The following is a 19,524-nucleotide window of genomic DNA, read 5'->3' as shown; positions in this document are numbered from 1 at the left end:
CTCTTTGGTCTTGCCCATGGTGGTGATGTTGGATGCTGGTTGTTTGGGTGTTGACAGGTGTCTTTTATACAGGTAACGAGGTGAGGCAGGTGTATTTGATGTAGATAATTGGTTGGGATTGGGGCTGTGTCTTAAAGAAAGACTAACTGGCTTGTAGGAGCCAGAATACTTGCTGTTTGTCCAGGGGGTCAAATACTTGTTTTTCCTCATCAGATGGTTATCAATTTTTATAAATTCATATGATGTGATTTTCTGGAATTTTCTTTGGGATTCTGTCTTTCACTGTTAGAATGTACATATGATTAAAATTATAGATCGTTGCATTCTTTGTAAGTGGGCAAACCTGCAAAATCAGCAAGGGGTCAAATACTTTTTTCCTCCACTGTACAACCCCAGAATTCTGAGTGATCAACTGGATGAATATCTTTAAGGGCTTTAATCTACTACAGTTATGTGAGACACATTCTACCGCACTGTTTTTATTATTGGACAAAGGATAAAATGGGTGCATTATTGGTACAGGTGCAAAAGATACTTTAGTCAGCATTTCAGTGACATTGGCATTATTCATCTTCTAAAAAGCCCTTGTCAAACATTTGATAAAGTATTTTTGAAGCATTCAGTAAATTTTCTTCCTTTTCCTTTGACTTGTGTTCAAAATCTTACAAGAATAAGTTGCGTGCACTGCCTCTCTCTACTCATCTTATTATTAAGTGACATATTTCCTTGGACTTCTCTTCTTGTGTTCGTGCCATTCCCTTAATCAAGCCTAGCAAGAGAATTAGAAACCAGGTTTCACAATTTGCAAAAGGCTGGACTGAACAGGTCAACTCCATCCAGTGTGGCCCTGTTCATTTTTCCACCACAAAAAACAGACCAGTCCAGTTTTAACACTACTATTCAAACATCCGTCTGCCTCAAGTGTGCTAAAGTTAGCCCATGCTGTGAAACAGGCCCATATTCGCCTTGTTCACATTTCACCACAAACTCAACTGGGGAACTGCCCAATAGGAGTAACCACAGACACTGGGAGAGGTTCCATTCAAACAATAGATATACTTAGACATGGACAAACCCAGGCTCAGCCACAGTTAAAAACACACACACACACACACACACACACACACACTCTACAGTCAACCAACTGCACACACACAGATGAAGAGACGATCTTTATTGTCCAATTCAGCCTGGACTTTACATAATTAACACTGTATTTATTGTACAATCTGCTTTGGCCTGTGCTTTTAACATCAGTTGTCAGTTTCTGCCTGTGCCTGACACAATCTGTAACATCTGAACACACACTCCCATGGCAGTTATGAGTTAGGGTCAAAGTAACAGCAGTATTTGGCAGACCTTTTGAAGAATGTGTTCCCAGCCAGGAATGAATCCAATTAATGATGAGTAGTCATCTTTATCCCAGGAGGCATCTGTTGGCCGAGGTGTTACACAAAAAGCTGGCCTGTTTAAGAGCCATGCCGGTGGTGTTGGGCGGTATTCTGATGAACAGATTCAGAAATAACATCAAGGACATTTGCCACCGCTGGCTTAGACATGCATGGCTCAGAGAATCACTCAGAATTATCAGTACTGACTAGCACAGGCTTCCTCTTCACACACTTTTACAGTAAACATTGCCAGAAAATTTCAGTCCACCATCCCAGAAAAAAATCTTTACACTAGTATTTCTTTCATTTCAACTAGAAATTTAAAGCCAGCTGTATCAGTCTCAAGATACAGATGGTGTTGTGTGCTTTGTCAGATGTCTGGGGAATGGGATTAATTCAGAGCTGACTGGACATGGATTTTTGCAGAGAGAGTAGATGGATTTTTGCTTTTAGATAAGACTCTAATCCTGCATATATTTAAAAATGATGAAATTGGCTGAGTAAGAATGACGTGCCTATCAACTCATCTCCTTCTCTAAACACCAATGCAATTATTGTTTAATACGCTCCGATAGTAATCTGCTGAGCCCGTACAAGCCCCATACTCCAGTGAGAAAATCATGTAATTGTCCCACACAGCTTGTGTGACAAACAGGTATTGCATGCACTCTTCAGACAACAGAGAGGCAGCTCTAGATTGGATAGCATGACTGATGGAGACTGGAGGAAACCAACTGCCTTCAGGACGGAACAGTTAAATGGTAAATGGACTGCACTTACATAGTGCCTTTCTAGTCCTCCGACCAAAGCGCTTTACACTACGTCCCATTCACCCATTAACACACACATTCATTCACTGATGTCAGTGGATGTAACATTCACACACACTAACACAATTTAGGGTTCAGTATCTTGCCCAAGGACACTTCGACCTGCAGATCGGAGGTGCCGGGGTTCCAACCACTGACCTTCTGATTAGTGGACGACCCGCTCTACCCCATTTTGGCACAGGTGCAGTGCTGTTTTTGATATGGTGAGATTGAGCGCTGAAAATGGCTACTTAAGAAACTTCCTTTTCTACTTGCACATTCCTGCATGCACCACACTCAGTACCATCACACGAAGAAAAACACACCCGCACGCACACTCCTCCCTCCATGTAAACATGTTATTCCACTAATATGTTTTTAAGTGGGAAGATGATTCAAACTCTGTGAATATAAAGTACACCACAGTGAATCAGCTGGCATCTGTGGCAGGGAACAGCTTCTGGTTTGCTTCTCTAGAGGGACAGAGAAGATGTGTAAAGCAGACGTTACCTCATACAGCTTCTTATAAATCATGTATAACCTCAAGGAATCCATGGTGTTGTGACCACAGACTACTTGAGTTGTGACAGCAGGGGGCTAATTAAACAATGTCAGCTTTAAACTGATGTAATTATTATCAAACAACCTCATGCATCACCTTGTATTAGTATTATCACAAAATTCTGTTATATTTTAACTGATATTTTATATTATATAATTTTATTTGATAATTTAACATATTTTTGCCTTTATGTTTTGTTTTACTTCTCATTCATTATGATGACATCACTCATGTTTCCCTTAGTGACCACACCCATTATATGTCCCAACTAAACTAAACGACTGTTTACTACAGATTTGCTTTTACTTGTATCTGGTACAATACATGTATTGTGCATTGTCCCTGTTAAAAAGATAATAAACAAACAAACAAACATCACGTATCAAAGCCTGTTTTCCCATAACAGGTCAGAGAGCAGCGCACAGACAGAGTTGCCACCTTCCTCCCTCCTCCTCCTCCTTACAGGTTGACAAGCTGCAAACACACTGTAAACACACTTTCAGAATGAAGGAGTAAGATGTTGCACAGTTACACTGACACTGTTTGCGTCATATGTCCAGCCCAATTAAAAAAAAAAAATCCACTAAATTTTCAGATTCAGCCAATGTCTTGTTCCTCTCACTGGCTCCAACTGATGACACTTCAAGGCAGGAGGTGCCTTCGATGATGTCATTTTTTTTTCTTCCAAGCACTCCTAATGATCTGCTTCGTTTCATTGGTGTGCCATATCGGGGCCCCGACTGTGGAGACTTGTAATTACTGCAAGGATTTGATTGCATTAGCCTCATCCCTACCTGTCCTTAATGACATTAGTTCTGTAGGAGGAAATTCATTAGACACAGAGAGCTGAATCGGTGTACCTTACATGCGGATAGACACTGACATATTGTCTGCTCCATTGTAAACAAATGTAATTTAGTGAGAGGGGTATACCAAACAACTTCAACTCAAAGTATCTGGTATCTAACGTTGAATTTTTACAGGAAATGAAGCAAAATGGCTACCTTAACATAGAGGAGCTGAGAATTCAAATGAGACACACTTCATAAATCTAAACATATGCACATTCATGCAAGCACAAACCAGCACAAAGCACAAAGCATCAGCGCTGCAGGAAATGGTCTCAGAGGAAAAACCAAAGGCTGAACTGTCCCAATAAAGGGGAATAAAGAGCACTACTGCTGCTGCTGAAATGCTGTTTCAGCATGTGGGTGTGATTCAGCTGCACATGTCTATCTATGTGTGCGTGTGTGTTGTGGCATCTAAGAGTGAGTATCCAACCGTATTATCCAGGGATCAACTATGGTGTTGATGCTGGCATGCAAGCTGTCCTTGCCAATAAGCTGCCCCTGCATCCATCAGTCCCTGTCGCACTACCAGTGCCAGCTCCGACAAGAGGAAGGATTATCTGCCCAGAACTTCGAGTACTCGTTATTTATGTTGCCATGCTACTCACAGGGACACACAAAGAAGATACAGAAATTATTAGAAGGCGGGTGTTATATATAGATGGTGGGAAGATGAGTACAGTGACTGAAAGTAGCATAAGGGGAATGGTAAAGAGAGTGGGCTTGACATATGTTGGACGTACACTGCAAAAAAAAATCTCTTCTAGACACAAGCCACTTTCACATGATACATAGTCATTTGATTCACTGTTAAAACAAAAATAGAGATAAGTTCAGCTTTAATAAGATAAAAATCATTCAAAACCAACATTAAAACTACGATTATTTGTTCACAATTGTGTATTTATGCTTCTTTACACCTGATGGTGAGGAGCTTTACAAGGAGGTTATAACACAGACACTACCCTTCCCCCCTTCATCACACACCTTTCTACGCAGATGGAGGAATTGTGTTTTTCCCTTCTGACATGGATGTTTTTAACAGTAAACCTGAAAAGGTTTACGGTTTCAGGTCAACTAGATTCCATAAATATAACAATAATATTATATTTAATCTTACTTAGATGTTGTTTTTTAAACAAAAGACTGTGTCTGAAAGAAAAGAATGCTAGATTACTGTTTGGCATACTTTTGCCTTGAAATGAGTTTAATAATGTAACGCAAACAGTGTTTGAAAAGGCTTTTAACCATGTAACAACAAATCATGTTAAAATAAGATATTTTGAATTTCTTAAATTGCCTTTTTGCAGTGTTAACAGGAGAGAGAACACCAGGAGAAAGGAGAACAATGCTGTTAAAAGACTGACTTGGTGAATAAAAGGTAGTGATGCATATAGTCCCTGCTGAGTTCATTTCAGTTGAACCTATAGCACATTAACACTGGCCACCGCCATAGAGCTCCCATCGCATACTGTATATTACCATGCATCTCACCTACCACAAAGACACACAAATGGCCCCTCAGACCATAATTTGCATCCCTGCCGTCCCTCAGTCGCAGCTGTTCTCGCCCACAATAATGTTCATCTTTACAGCCCTTTGATCATGAGGCTTTACCATGTCTGCATCTCTGATTTCATCTAATCCTATAATCTGATTTAATCTAATCTAGGTTGACCTAATCCAGATCTTTCTGTCAACAAGTCCTCAGCAAGGGAATTCATTAGATTTCAAGTACAAATCTGTACGACCTGGAGGAAGCTTTGTAGATTTAAACCACCCGTTCTTAGCAAAGAATTAGCATTAGCAAATAAATGTTCAGAGTCACCTTCACCTTCAGACTTCATTTAGATTTTTGATTTCCATTTTAGAGAACAACACAGTCATTGCTCAACACAGCAGACCCATTAAGTATTAGCTTTTTATGCAAGGATTTGCAAAAAAAAATTGTTTACTTTCTGTGCCATCAGGAGTAGACTCATTACATTTTACATTTTAGAATCTGCATTTGCTACCCCGTGTATCTGCTGCATATGTATGGCAGTTTCAGAGCAAGTGGTTGAGCCTGTGCTCCTAATGCTGCATCCTTGCTGTGATCGGCAAAGTCAGAGCAATCAGAGAGCGGCTGCACTTCGCTGCCCCTGCAGAGACTGCGAAAGTAAAGGCAGAGATGAAGAGCAGTGGGAGAGAGGGTGGAGGGTGAACGGGCATGCTCCTGTAATCTGAGTACCAAGTCTTTGATGAGGAAGTGTGTCTGCTTTGTTAACGCTCTGACACTCAGAAAGACTGCAGACTCATTCTGTGTTTGGATGCTTTCCAAAAAAGGCCATAAAAGCTGTCAGAGCTGAAAAGCAGCTATAGCAAAACAGACACTTTAACATATTCACAGTCATAAATCAGCTTTCAGGAATTTCTGTGTTGTATCTGGGTCTCACAGAATCTTTTAGCATAGAGAAAGTTGGCTAGTCTGGGAAACACTGCGGTTGTGCCGTGATTGATAAAGTGCAATTACGGTAACACATACAGACTTCTCTGCTAACACACACGCACACTTAGTACACACACTCCGTTCAAGTCCCTCTGGTGGCGTCTACAAAAAAAAAAAAAAAACACTGTCATGTCGTCGTTAGAAGACAAACTAGCCTGACCTTTGAACTTTGTGGGCCAATTAAGTTGCCCCTTAACATTCCTCCTTGCACTGTGACCAGATTTGTCTCTGAACAACTAAACATCACGTCTTACCCTTCACTTGGCACAGCACAAACTAACCTCATTGGGGCCTGTTTGAGCCTTTGAATGTGTTGCCAATTTCCTGTCTGATGTGAAAAGGTCAAAGGACCTGTTTAGACTGGGGTCAGAGTAGGCTCATGAGGAAAAACTTTGCAGCGTGCGTGTGTGTGTGTGTGTGTGTGTGTGTGTGTGTGTGTGTGTGTGTGTGTGTGTGTGTGTGTGTGTGTGTGTGTGTGTGTGTGTGTGTGTGTGTAAAGAAATGATGTAATGATAATGATACAGTAACAGCCCATACACACATCCTTCTCCCTCTTGGCAAACGCTGGTACATCTTCCCCCTTTTTCTATCAGCACGAAAAAAAGAAACCATTAAACCTGTTAAACTAGGCTAATTATGTAGCAGACACTTTTAACACTGGGAAGGTGTGTGAGCATGAAATTAGTGTGTGAGAAAGCACACATTTGCATGAATGATGTCTGTGCGTCGTCAACTGCTCTCACAGGAAGTTAAGTGAATCAATCAGGTTGCCACTCACAATTACTGGGCTATTAATAACAAAACGCTCTGCTGTTGCCTCCACAACAGCCATAACTGCTGAAATGACTCCAGTAGGAAAATAGTTTTATCACCATATCAATTATTCAGCACTTGGCAGTAAACAGAATTTGCATGCTCTTTATGGCTGTTCAGACAATTCACATTTGGTTATGTATCTGTTTCCTAATATATTTTGGGATGATAGCTAGGATCAAGTGCCCTCTCCATCACTGTCTTAGTGCTAGTGACAAAGCCAACTGGTGCTCGTCGATCACACAATAAACCACTGCAGAGGAATAAACATACTAACAGCTATTTAGAAGCAGTGGATCAACTTCCAGTAGCTGACAAAAGCCCAGGAGGTGTTGAAGAGCAAGTTTGCAGTCAGGGCACAAATATGCAGGACCTCCTGTACATGAAATGTAGATAATAAGCCCTTGGAGGTGGCTAATGGTTAAAACACTTGTATATTAAAAGTATGAAATCGTATTAAATTAAATTACCTTAAAAGGTATTCTGATTAGTGGCTGACATTTTTCTAGAATCCTGTGGGATTCCCGCAGGATGGGAGTCAATTTCACCATTCATCACAGGACTGGGATGGGACAATAAAAAAAAAGTCAACGGGATCGGGCATGACAGGAATCATAGGTCCGTTTTTATATAGAAATCTGCAGCTCTAATATGAATAAATGCTACTTTCTGCTTTTCTTATCGGGAAAAGGCTTCCGGGAATGGTAAGGAACAGGGAGTTGGGTTTTGTTTGGGAGGGGGATGGGAACCGAATTTCCCCCAGATTTTATGTAAATCATCATAACACACTCAATGATGCTGTTGTTGTTCCAGGCTGGCTATTATACAGGATGCGCTCTTAGAATAGTGTGATGGATCAGTGGATACAGTGGTGACAAGTGAGAATGTCACTGGGTGTCACAGCAGCACTATACTTAGTTGCTGTGTGATATATGGCTATACAGCCTCTCTCAAAGTTGGCCTTGGCTGAGTGCTGTTGCTTGGATCACCAACGAGCGCAAGTGCAGCAGCAGCCACCAGCTAAACTCTGATTAACTTCTGGTCTCGTACTGGGAGACAGTCACTCCTGCTGTTCAGTTTGTTTTGATAAATTTTTGGGTTTTGCTCGAAAAGAAACTTAATTCTTTGATCTAATTCCGACTGCACAAGCTTGATGCCCCAATGGTAACACAGAGAAACAGACAGTACAGAAACATACTGGCAAACACAGAGATAAGAGAGTGAGGCAGGTGGGCTTCAGCCAAGCATTGCTGCCACATAGCTCAATCTTGGGACAACAGCAAACCCTGGATCTTAAACACCCTAGGCCACCTGGCATGGATGGATTATCAGCTAGTGTTAGACTGATACTGCTTTTTCTTTAATTTAATATCAACCATTGGTGTGCTATAGCTGTAAAGAGGAAGAGAGCGAGGATTGAAAAAGTCTATATTCCCCAAGATTACTGTCTCAAGAGAAATACGACAGCATCTTATCAGCCAGCATGTGTGGGCAGTTAGTTTAGAAAGGTCAACAAAATTAAGTCTGGCAGGAGCCTTTTTTTGCCCTCCAGATGTTTATATAGGAAATTCAGCAGGAGTATGACAGCATTCTCCACATACCTGCTGGTCCAAATTAAAAGGGATCCAACAACCTCTCCACTTGTCTCCATTGCTACAAGCTTCTCCATCGACTTTTTCAGCAAAGATGGCCATTTGATGCCATTGGTGGATTCTTTTTAGCTACAACCCATTTCTATATCTGGGGCAGCCGGTAGACACAATGACAATGCAGAAATGTAGTGAAACATGCTTCTGAGCTGCTTAACCAAACAACATATTTCTGCCTTTAAATTCCTATTGGCTGAAAGAGTCTTCACACATTTTATTTTCAACAAAGAACAGCAGATGAATGGTGATCTTGCTGTTTGTAAGATTCTGGCATACAGCGATATCCTGTTTGTTTCTGGCCAACAAACATACTGTACTGACATGTTTTGTCTTTTGAACTAATGGTGATCCATAAAAGTTACATACCACAGCTTTAATGGTGACAAATGTGAACTTTCAATTGAGTTTGATATCTGTTTTGATTTAATTAATCAATCAATTAATTAATTAATTAATTATGGATTCAACGCTGATAGACATTAGAAACTCCTTGTTTCGTATTAAGGCCTGGTCACACCAAAAAGTGGCATAGAAAAATTAATCAGTATATCTCTGTGAAACATTTTATTCTAGAAATTTGGTGATGTAGTGACCACTTACACAGCTAGTTGGTGACTATTGTAGTTGATACGCTAACTGCTAACAGGCTAGCCAGCTAGGACATGCTACACTAGTCAGTCAGTCTTAATAGCGGCATAAGCTTCTTCCTTTCTCTGTACTTGGCTGTTTATTTTATTAATTTTGTTTCCAGTATCGAACATTATTTAACTCTGTCTGTAAACCATGTCTCTTTTGTGGTGCAGTTTAGCCTCCAAATGAGGAGGATTTTAAAAAATGGAAGGTGTTACACAGCTAAGAAGCTAGATGGCAGCTTACTCCATTTTGGGGGCTCCAGCATTCCCTCAAAGGTCTGTAATGTCAATGTAAACTTTGTAAACAGTGCATAGGAAAAGGTTGGGAATTGTATGTATGTATGCTTGTACAGTATGATTTTTCAGATACTTTCCACGTTGACGAGAATAAAGGGTCCTGAAGAAACTCTGAAGATATTGAATGATACATTTTTTATGAGATTATAATTCTATAATTATAATTCTAAATACTAGTTCACTCCGCCAACCCATATATACGAGGCCCCCAAAGAGTCAGAGCGAGAATATTTTTGAGGACTACTTTTGCGTTCCCTTGCAATGTGTTTTGCGTTCCATCGCAATATGTTTTGTGTTCAATGAGCTGATCTAGTATACTGATGCGCAAGGAGCACACAAATAGTCCTAAAAACATATTTTTACCGTGAACCTTTGGGGGTTTCCATATATATGGAACGATTTTACTAATATGTAGATAGATAGATAGATAGATAGTCACACATGCACAAGTACACAGTGAAATTTGTTTCTATTGGAGCAAGCCTCCGGGCCGCAGCTATATTCAGCGCTGCCATTCGCTTTCCAGAAAAGAATTAATGCAGACAGCAACATAGTATACATGACATAACAACATACAATACATAATAATACACAAGGCAACACACATTAAATGCGGTCACATGGTGGGATTTCTGAGGTGACATGAGAGGAAGAGAAACAAAGAGGGCAGTTTCGAGGCAGTCAGTTCGGGATGGGGAGGGGGGTTTTATGGTGTGAGTAAGATAAGTCTCTGTTTGTGAAGTATGAGTCTTCAGACTGGCTATGTTGTTAAAAAAAGTTCAGTTCATTGGCCTTGTCCTTGAGGAGAGATAAACCAGTGCGCAGGAGAAGATAGGAAGGCCGGCTGCAAGTCGTTTTCCCGCTCGGGTGGAGGAGGGGAGGGGGAGGGAAGGGGCACTAAGACAATAATTTTTAATCCAATTTAGGTTGATTCGGTAACATTTATCCGGATCAGTGTCCTTCAATCGCTCTCATCCTCAGCGTCATACGTGCATCCAGTTCATATAGTGATTTCAACATTTCTTCTAATTTCATTGCCCCGATGGTGTCAATCCTCCTCTGCGCTTCCACAGACCGGTCTGAGAGGTTACAAAACAGTTCACCGTTCTGATCAGCCCTTTGATGTAAAACCTTCAGCTTTTCGTTCACCCCATTTAAGCACTCTTTAAGTTCCCCAGACAGCTTTTGGGTAAATTTGCTGGCGGCTGTCTTACTAATTTTACGATACATTAGGAAAATTCCAAGCCCAATAATCAGGAAGCCCACTAACAAAATTCCAATTATCCATAAATCTTCAATGTCCTCCACAGATAAAACATCCAAGCAAACCGCTTGCCAGGTCTCCCACGCGAGCGTAGCCTGCAGCGAATGTTCCACTGGGACAGTTCGGCTCACCCGGTGAAGCACGTCTCTGGGTGAAATTCTTGTCAATAGCGCTGAGTGACCAGTTGATTAATTCCATTTAGATGGTTTCAGGAGGACAGCAGGCAGGTGGTCAAAAGAGAAAAGTTTCCACACGACCAAAGTAGACAGAAAATAGGAGCAAGCCAAGATAAGAGGGGAGAGTAGGAAAAGCACGACTGCTCTCTACAGTAGCAGGAAGAGGAAGGAGAAAGAATATGGAGAGTTAATGTTTGGTGTCTACCTGGTTACTGCATACAGCATGAACCTAAAGTGACATAAGGGAGAGTCTTAAGGCCAAGTTATACTTCTGCGTCAAATTTACGCCACAGGTACACAGTAGCCTACCAGTAGCCGCGTACCCTACGCCGTAGCCATGTACCATACAACGTAGCCTACGCCATAGCTTGACGCGCACCTCCCCAAAAATGTAACTACGCGTTGCAGAGATACAGACCGCAAGAACTGTGATTGGTCGGCTTGGTAGTATCGCATTTCCTCCAAGTCCCCAGGAAGTGCTCTGTGCATTGAAGCCAATTTTACTAGTAGCCAAACCAGTGGCTGTAAAATGGTGGATAAATTTTTAAATGGTGAAAAAATTTGAGTGTCACAACTCCTGCAAAATGACTCATTTCACAAACAGAATTTGACCTATTTTGTCCAATAACATTTGGAAAGTCTAGCCTGCGATTATCATTTTACCCCCGTTCAAGTTAGCAGGGGGCTAAACCGGAAGTTAACCGAACTGGCCAGAAGAAGTCCACACAAGAAACAAGAAACCCAACTGCCAACTAGCGTTCTGGCAGTGTAATTGCAAAGCGACGAAGATGCACAATGGCGTGGCTACGGTGTAAAAGTATAAACTGGCCTTTAGTTCCCACTAAAGAAACCTGAGCAAACCCTGGAAGCAACAAGATTGAAACTAACTGATAAATAACCATTTGCATTTTAGTAATGCAAATGAATAATATAAGAAACACATAAAATCAAGATAAAATCTAGCATCATGTCATTCCGAATTTTGAATTTGTGGACCTCATCTTCTGACAATAATGCGTGTAGAATTGCAGGTTTGTTTGTGTTATGGATAACAGGCTGCTTGCGTGGTTTATTTTGTTGGTCTTTTCGTAATCATTGTGTGTGAATTTGATATCAGATTCTCTGCAAATATGGTAGCTGAGGCAGCTTAGTTTTACGATACAATGGAAGAAAATACACCCCTAGGAACTTCTTAAACCACCCCTGCAGTATAATCCACTCATCTTCCAATCCATGTGCTCATGATGTTCCAAACACAAATTATTCTGTCAAAATGTGACTAAATACTCTGCTTCTGACTAGATATGTGTGCCTGAGCTGTCTCACAGCCTTCGTAGTATTCATATTCACCAGTAGTAACCAATAGAATTACATAGATCACAGATAGAGGGCAGGAAAAGGTTATGGTGCACACACTGCGTTCACACAATAATTCTTCAGCTGATTACACCATTATCAACCCCATTACTCATGAATTCATTCAGTTATTATTCCAGGTAGGAGAACAGCAGTGTGTGGCCATTACAGCCTATTTTACACTACAAATGAGAGCAGCCGCAGAGGTTGCTGAATGAGAGGAGAGAAATTAAATCACTTTTCCAATACCAAATGGACTTTGAGGTAAAAACAAGAGTGACTCTGATTGTGTCTTTCCATCACCGAGAGAAAGAGGTGACGAGAGAATAGGAGACATGGAGGAAGAAAAAACGACAAAGAGGGAGAGAAAAATGAAGAAATGAGGGCTGGTCCCGACACAGAGATGAGACAGAAATGAGATGCAATCGTACAGTGATGTGGAGTTGGAGTGGTCCAGGACTGATGAGCAGCTCCGATTGGGTGTAGCAGATGCTGCTCTCACACACACACACACACACACACACACACACACACACACACACACACACACAGATGAGAGGGGCTAATGATGTGTAAAAGAGAATTACCTCTCTCCTCCACAGAGGACAGTCACTCTGCTTGTCGCATGGACAACACTCATTTCAAATGACTCTACTATGAATTCATGAGGCATCTGTGTATGCATGTGTGTTTGTGTTGAGGTCTCTTTGTGCTCATATCTGCCTTGATGCATCTCTAGGGCAAACAGCACACTCACACACACACACACACACGGACCAATATACACACACATTCTGGAAACTGCAGTGAGATCAGTATCAGGGCTTGTGAAAATAAATCTTACAGACCTTTGTTTATTCAAGGAAAGTCAACTGTGCACACCTTCAATTTTCCAGCAATTTCCTGCTTCATATGTATATAGCTTCACAAATTCTTATTATAGGATCAGTTCACCCAAATTACAAAAACATGTTTTTGTCACAAGCCCAGATGCCTCTGATTTTGTGAAGTTGAAGGAAAATGGAAGTTGGTTTGTGGGGCTAACAGGATCAGAAAATGTTACTTAAAACTTCAAGGGCACAATCTCTATACAGAATCAGGGTCCAGGGGCCTATTTCTTCAGCAGAAAACGAAACTGCTTACACAAAATTCTTGACCCACTCCCACCTTTTATTTCTGTCAAAGTACGCTTCATAGTTGACAGCTGTACTATTAACATTTTATAATTGTTTTGGGTCCCCTAATGCCACTACTGACACTGCATGATTTCTGCTGCTGTCAATTTGGGCAGCTAGGAACCTCTGTAACACTTCAGGTAGGAAACAGCACTACTGATGCACTTTCCTTACTTACATCTTCCAGGCACAAAACCAATTCTCGAACCGGGCTGCATCTAAAACACTTCACCTTTCCCCCATCCGCTGAAGGGATTTCAGTCCTCTCTGTGCAGATTATTTACCATCTGTTAATCATGATGATAATGTAACCTCGACCACCTGGCAGAGAGGCAATAAGCAACAAGGGGGTGGGAAGGGTCAGAAGGATTTTTCAGTCTGTGTTTGATAGGGTTCAGGGGTAGTATGAGAACTGATTGACAGGAAAAGGACAAAAACAACTGTCCCAAAGCCAGTGCTCTGTTTAATGTGTGATGGGTGTGGGGGTAAACTGTCCTTGAGATACTGATCTATTGCTTTGCTGGCAAGACTATCTTCAACCAACCAGGCCGTCTGTGGCTCTGAGGGGACAAACACGTTGATTAGATGTTGCTCAAAAAACAGCAAGGGGGGTGCCTCGAGCCAGCCAGACCATCCCTGTCTCTATCTTTGCCTTCTTATTCTCACTCCCTCCATCCCTCCACACATTAATTAGTTAATTATTATTAATAAGCAGATAAAGTAACTCAGAGGGCAACAACTTTTATGACAATGGATGTGTTTGCAAAGGAGTGTAAGCAATTGGAATTTGGTTCATGTGTGCAGAGAGTGCGGGGTTCGCACTAACGCACATGCTTGCACGTGGATGAAAACACACACACTTTACCTAGTGGATGACTCTTCCAAGTTAAGGCCGGTGGATTACAGGCCAGTGGGGACTTAGCATGTGATTCAAGCCATTTTCCATCACATTTGTACTCACTTGATGCCTAATCCCACCTGATTTACATGCCAGTCAATGGGGAGGTGTACTAGCTGGGCCATCAGTGCAGTGGGATGCTGATCAGAAACAAACAGTGACACACACACAGCTGTAAATCAAAGTGGATTAGCTTTTATCATTTTGGCTGCAACAGTAAATGTTTACTTATGATTTTAGCCCAAGCAACATCTGAAAAAGAACTGCATCTTATCCCTGAGAGTATAATTTTTTAATTTTATGGAATATTTGAATTGTTTATTGGGATTCCCATAAGTCTTCCTGGGGTCCATAATGTCTTCATATATATGGCATTTGACAAACCAGCAGACTAAATACACATACATACACTTAAAAAATGTAATAAATATATAATAAAAACAGAGCCTTATTTAAGACACCTCTCTATGTCCCACCTACATCCCAACAACAGCTGTGCCTCAACTACTCCTCCACACTGTCAAACCACATCCCTGCAGCTAAGCATTTTGTGGTAGATTATTCTGATATTAGTTTACACACACACACAGACACACACACACACACACGGGATGAAATAAAGAGTATGTCACTCTAATCATTTTATAGTTGTTACAGTCTGAGACTGTGGCAGTATCAGAAGTCGAAATACAACGTCAGACTCCTGGATGAGCCTGACTGTATTTTAGGAAGCTGTTTTGCTGGTTATTATATGAACTCTCTCACTCCCTCTCTCCCTCCACACACACATACTCGAGTCAATGATTATCTTTCATACAAGATGGGAAAGACTTTCTGGGAAATTGGTCGCAGCTTCCCAGGCAGAGCCTACTCCAATAAGTCTCTTTGGGTTCTGTTTACTTCTCATCTTCAGTATGGAGGCTTAGAGCTTCGGCTGGGGCTGCATAACCCCACTCAGCTAATGGTCCTTTCACATAATGGGAGATGACAACAATGAAAAAGGTCAAAAGGCAATTAGTTGTATTATGGCAGGCAATCTGGAGAAGCACTAGCTGAAACAACATGACAAGCACAATAGACATTACCATTTAGACATAAATGAATCTGAAGGATGGGGTGTAGCCATATATGTGTGACATAGGGAATACTTGTCACTTGTTACTTTTACTTCAATTAAAAGGTTAATCCACTGTGTGTTTTTATCCAAAGTCCATGAAATCAAACCCTGTTTTTGATGCTATTCATGGTTGGCATTTTCAACAATTATCATTCAATGAATTTGCATTATTTAATACATTGATGACTATATCTGTTCCTACAGCTGAATCAAAATTGTATTTAGAAGTGAAAATAACCAATCACTTTGCCGATTTGAACAATTTAATTCATACAAATCAACAAGCGAATGCATCACCATTCATACAGCCGGCAACATTCAGCGCTGATGACTGTCTCCCGTTCTGTAGTACGTTGAGTCTGACGCTAGTCCAAGCGATCACATTCATTTCAGTACGTTAGCCTATACAAGCACTGTACATAAGGTTAATTGCTAGCAGTCTATTATTAACAACACTGTTAACAGACTATGATTGTTTCTGTGGCTTTCAACAGGCCTTTAATAAGAAATTAATGTACTGTGAACAGTAGCTGCTCTGACATTTGATTTGTCCGTACATATACTGAACACCTAGTTGTATTAAGTTACTGCTACTGCAAACTGGTCTCTGCTGCTCCTTCAAAATTAAAGCATCATGGTGAAACACAGGGTGTTGCTCAATCAAGTATGACTCAAATCTCAAGGACTATCACTTTAATTCTTAAATGAGGAACTTATTCAACAACATAATACGACAAATACATTTGCGGATATTGAAGATTTAATTACATGTTAAACATACTATTTGTTAACAGCCAGAAACCAGTGTCATATCAACAGTGAACAAACTAACTGACAATACTAAATGTTTCAGAAGTCACAAAACATTAAATTCCCTGTATATACACACAGAATATAGACTGAAGCATTTAAATATACAGCCTGACTAAAATCAAAAGAAGCATTTCTAAACGTAGTCTGGCAAGGTCTCTGTCACTGATAAAATATGAGTCATACACATGTCCGACACACAACCGTATTTTGGACAGTTTGCTGGCACGTTCAGTGCTCTCTCACATTATATTTCTCTTCCTTAACAGTGATGAGAGCAGCTCGCTGCGTCACATACACCACAGGCTAAAGAGCTAATGTGACTGAAGATTGGCCTTGAGCAGAAGAGGCAGAGAGGGAACAGAGAAAAGACATGGAGTGCGGCGGTGAGTCAGTGTAATTTCCTGACTGCTGAAGGGTGAAGGGTCACAAGGTTACAAAGCTATAGATGAACGATAAAAAAGAAGGAGGCAGGGGTTTGGGACAGTATGGCAGTAGTGTGTTAAAAGAATATTATTTTATATACATTAGGGGTTGTTACATCCAGAAAATACATTCCCAGTAGGCATGGATTTGGTCATTTGTGTGTCGGTTAAAACATTTTTTGGACATTCAGGCTACGTGATTTCAATGACAGTGTCTCAATCAAGCGGGAAGCTTCCGGTCTACAATATGAAACCGATGCGGAAGTCCCTGAAACCTGCATTCTATTGAAAATCAAGCAGGGGGCGACTCTTCTGGTTGCAAAAAGAAGTCCTGCTCCATTAGAAATAATGAGAAAATTACCCTACTTCTCAGCTGAATAATTACCCCAGTAAACACTTTACTGATGAGTTCATGGTCTCAGTCGCAGTTTCAAGTCTTCTTCAATACAAAATGATGTTCAATTATGGTCCCATTTATTTTAAATAGACAACAAGCAGAGTATGTTTCAGGGCGGGATTATCTATGATTGACAAGTCGTTACCATGGCGACCTGTCAATCAGGCTAGAGCCGACTCGTACCCACGGCACTGTGTAAATTTAACCAGTACCACTGAAAAAGCTTATTAGGATTATTAGCTGTTCACTTTCTCTGGTGAGTACATTTAGTTTTAAGACTGTTGTTCGCTAGACAAAGTTATCAGCCCTGTTAAAATGACAGTTAACATGAGTTACAGTTGCCCCTAGCTAAGCAAGCTAGCTAGCGCCACACACAGCCATTGGCTCCGCCGTATCGTCACTTCCGGGCACTTCCTGGTTGCAAAAACTCAACATGGCGACGCCCTATCAGCCAAACTCGAGGGTTCAAAATGGCAGTCCACAAACCAACGGGTGACGTCACGATGACTACGTCCACTTCTTATATACAGTCTATGGTCTCAATATATAGCTATGACTGCTACACACTGAAATACTGTTGAAACAACAGTTATAAGTAACCTAGACATCTTTTCACTTTTCAACCACATCTAGCACAATTTTAACCACCATGTCAAATTTTATGGATGAAATGACAAGTTTTTGTTTGCTGTTTATGCATGGAAGATTCCAGGCCCTGTTAAATAGGAACTACTGTTATTTACTATAGTGCATAATTTGCACTAATTTGCGTAAATTAACTTAATTTTATTTGTCGATAGAAGGTGCCTTGACTTTTTGTGGAGGGCAGAATTTACATTGTTAGAGTTGAAAGATGCCCACACATCCTCACACTGCTGGTCTCAACCCCTGAGAGGGCTCAGGGCAGACCTGAGAGCTTGTTCTAATCCTCCCACACTAATTCTCCTCCTGAGCCCCCCACTCCTTTTCAAATTAGACAAACACTCCACCGAATCAACCCACACTCAACTGACAAAAGAAAGTGCTTCAAAACCCACCTACAGTATCCAAAGTTATTACCCACCCCAAGGGAGTCAGAACATTTTCATAAATCTTGAACATTTTCCCAGGTGAGTTTTGTAAAAGCCTTACTACTCACCATAAATACTGCAATTTTGAGATATCCAGACTGATTAAACCAGAGACCTTTTTGGTGCATTCGAGGTCCTGCGCACTATTAATTTAAAGATGGAGAGAAGTCGTGATGCAGCTAGGAATTTAACTCTCACTTTTACAACAGATGCTTCTGAGATGCTAGGTGAAAGTAGATTTTCAACACAGAGATCTCACTCACCTGTTAATGTTAAAACTGTAAAACCTAGAGTTGAAGTGATATTGTGAGGGGAAATTGTGTGGTAAATGGGTTCACATGGGTTCATATTTATTTCATTCACTGAGAGACATGATGTCAAAAGCTGTTGTGGGTTTAGTTATTTTCATGTTTTAATACTTATATGTACATAATGTGGGGGTGCCATTTGTTTCTCCATAATATATTCTGGCAAATTCTGGAGGGTTTAAAGCAAATGTACTGTAGTTTTACATAATGCTAAGGGTTTACATTCCCCAAAATATGGAAATTGAAAATACTTCAAGCCAGTAGTAAAGGAAGATACACATTTGAGTCAATATTGCATCTTGTGTTCTTACACTCAAAGCCTGATTGTTCAAAGTTAGTCTCAGCTAACAACACGATATTTAACAGTCATTATTCTGTGATAAACATCAACTCATGATCCAAATTACTTTTTGTTGTAGATAAAACTTTTTTTCTTCTTATAACTTAATCTTTCACGGAACTGCTTTTATTGATTGATTTTATTGACAAAATATAATCAAAGTGATGAGATCCACTGTGTTTTAACAGTGTGCATTACCACATTCAAACTCTCATACACATACACACAAACAGTGGGAAAGTTTTAAGTATTCACATGACAGGAAGGAAAAAAATATATGAAGGCTCCATGAGACAAAATATAGACTCTAACATAGCACTAACAATTAAACATTAAACCACCACTCAAAACAAACAAAACTCTGCAGCTTCAGCTACATACTCTGAGCCTGCTGCTCAAGATAAATATTTCAGGCAACACAATCTTCTTTCCACGCACAGAGATCACAACAAAATAAGTGTAGAACATCAACAGCAATCAGCAACTTAGGAAAGACAGAAAAAGGCTTTTATAGTTGTCAGGATTCAAACCCAAACAAGCCAAACAAGAATGACTTTCCCCTGTGTGAGGGAAGGCTTTTGAAACAGCATCAACCTTAATTACCCTCCACCTAATGAAACACGCTATATAAACAGACAAAAATACAGGCAAATACAAACAGCCACACTGCTCAGTGCATCAGCCTCATGTTAAATCACC

General features: G+C 40.6%; 2 protein-coding genes across 4 annotated transcripts in view; both read right to left on the bottom strand.

The window, feature by feature from the left end:
* LOC123967290 (zinc finger protein 385C-like) overlaps window positions 1-19,524 on the bottom strand; it is a 611,432-nt gene that overhangs the window by 94,041 nt on the left and 497,867 nt on the right. The gene's annotated exons all lie outside the window — the stretch shown is intronic.
* The window catches only part of LOC123960032 (zinc finger protein 385B-like), a 146,757-nt gene that overhangs the window by 86,958 nt on the left and 40,275 nt on the right, over window positions 1-19,524 (bottom strand). The window contains exon 1 of one of the 3 annotated variants that reach the window (XM_046034522.1): window positions 2,360-2,382. The exons of 1 other annotated variant lie outside the window; for it this stretch is intronic. The gene's annotated coding sequence lies outside the window, so the exon portion shown is untranslated. Of the gene's footprint in view, window positions 1-1,359; window positions 1,460-2,359; window positions 2,383-19,524 lie in introns of those variants that run through there. One more of the 3 variants, XM_046034513.1, reaches the window with a different exon arrangement.

Source organism: Micropterus dolomieu, linkage group LG02 (genome assembly GCF_021292245.1).
Source record: "Micropterus dolomieu isolate WLL.071019.BEF.003 ecotype Adirondacks linkage group LG02, ASM2129224v1, whole genome shotgun sequence".
Classification (NCBI taxonomy): Eukaryota; Metazoa; Chordata; class Actinopteri; order Centrarchiformes; family Centrarchidae; genus Micropterus; species Micropterus dolomieu.
The sequence above is the reverse complement of the archived record's forward strand: the minus strand, read 5'-3'. Positions and strand labels throughout refer to the sequence as shown.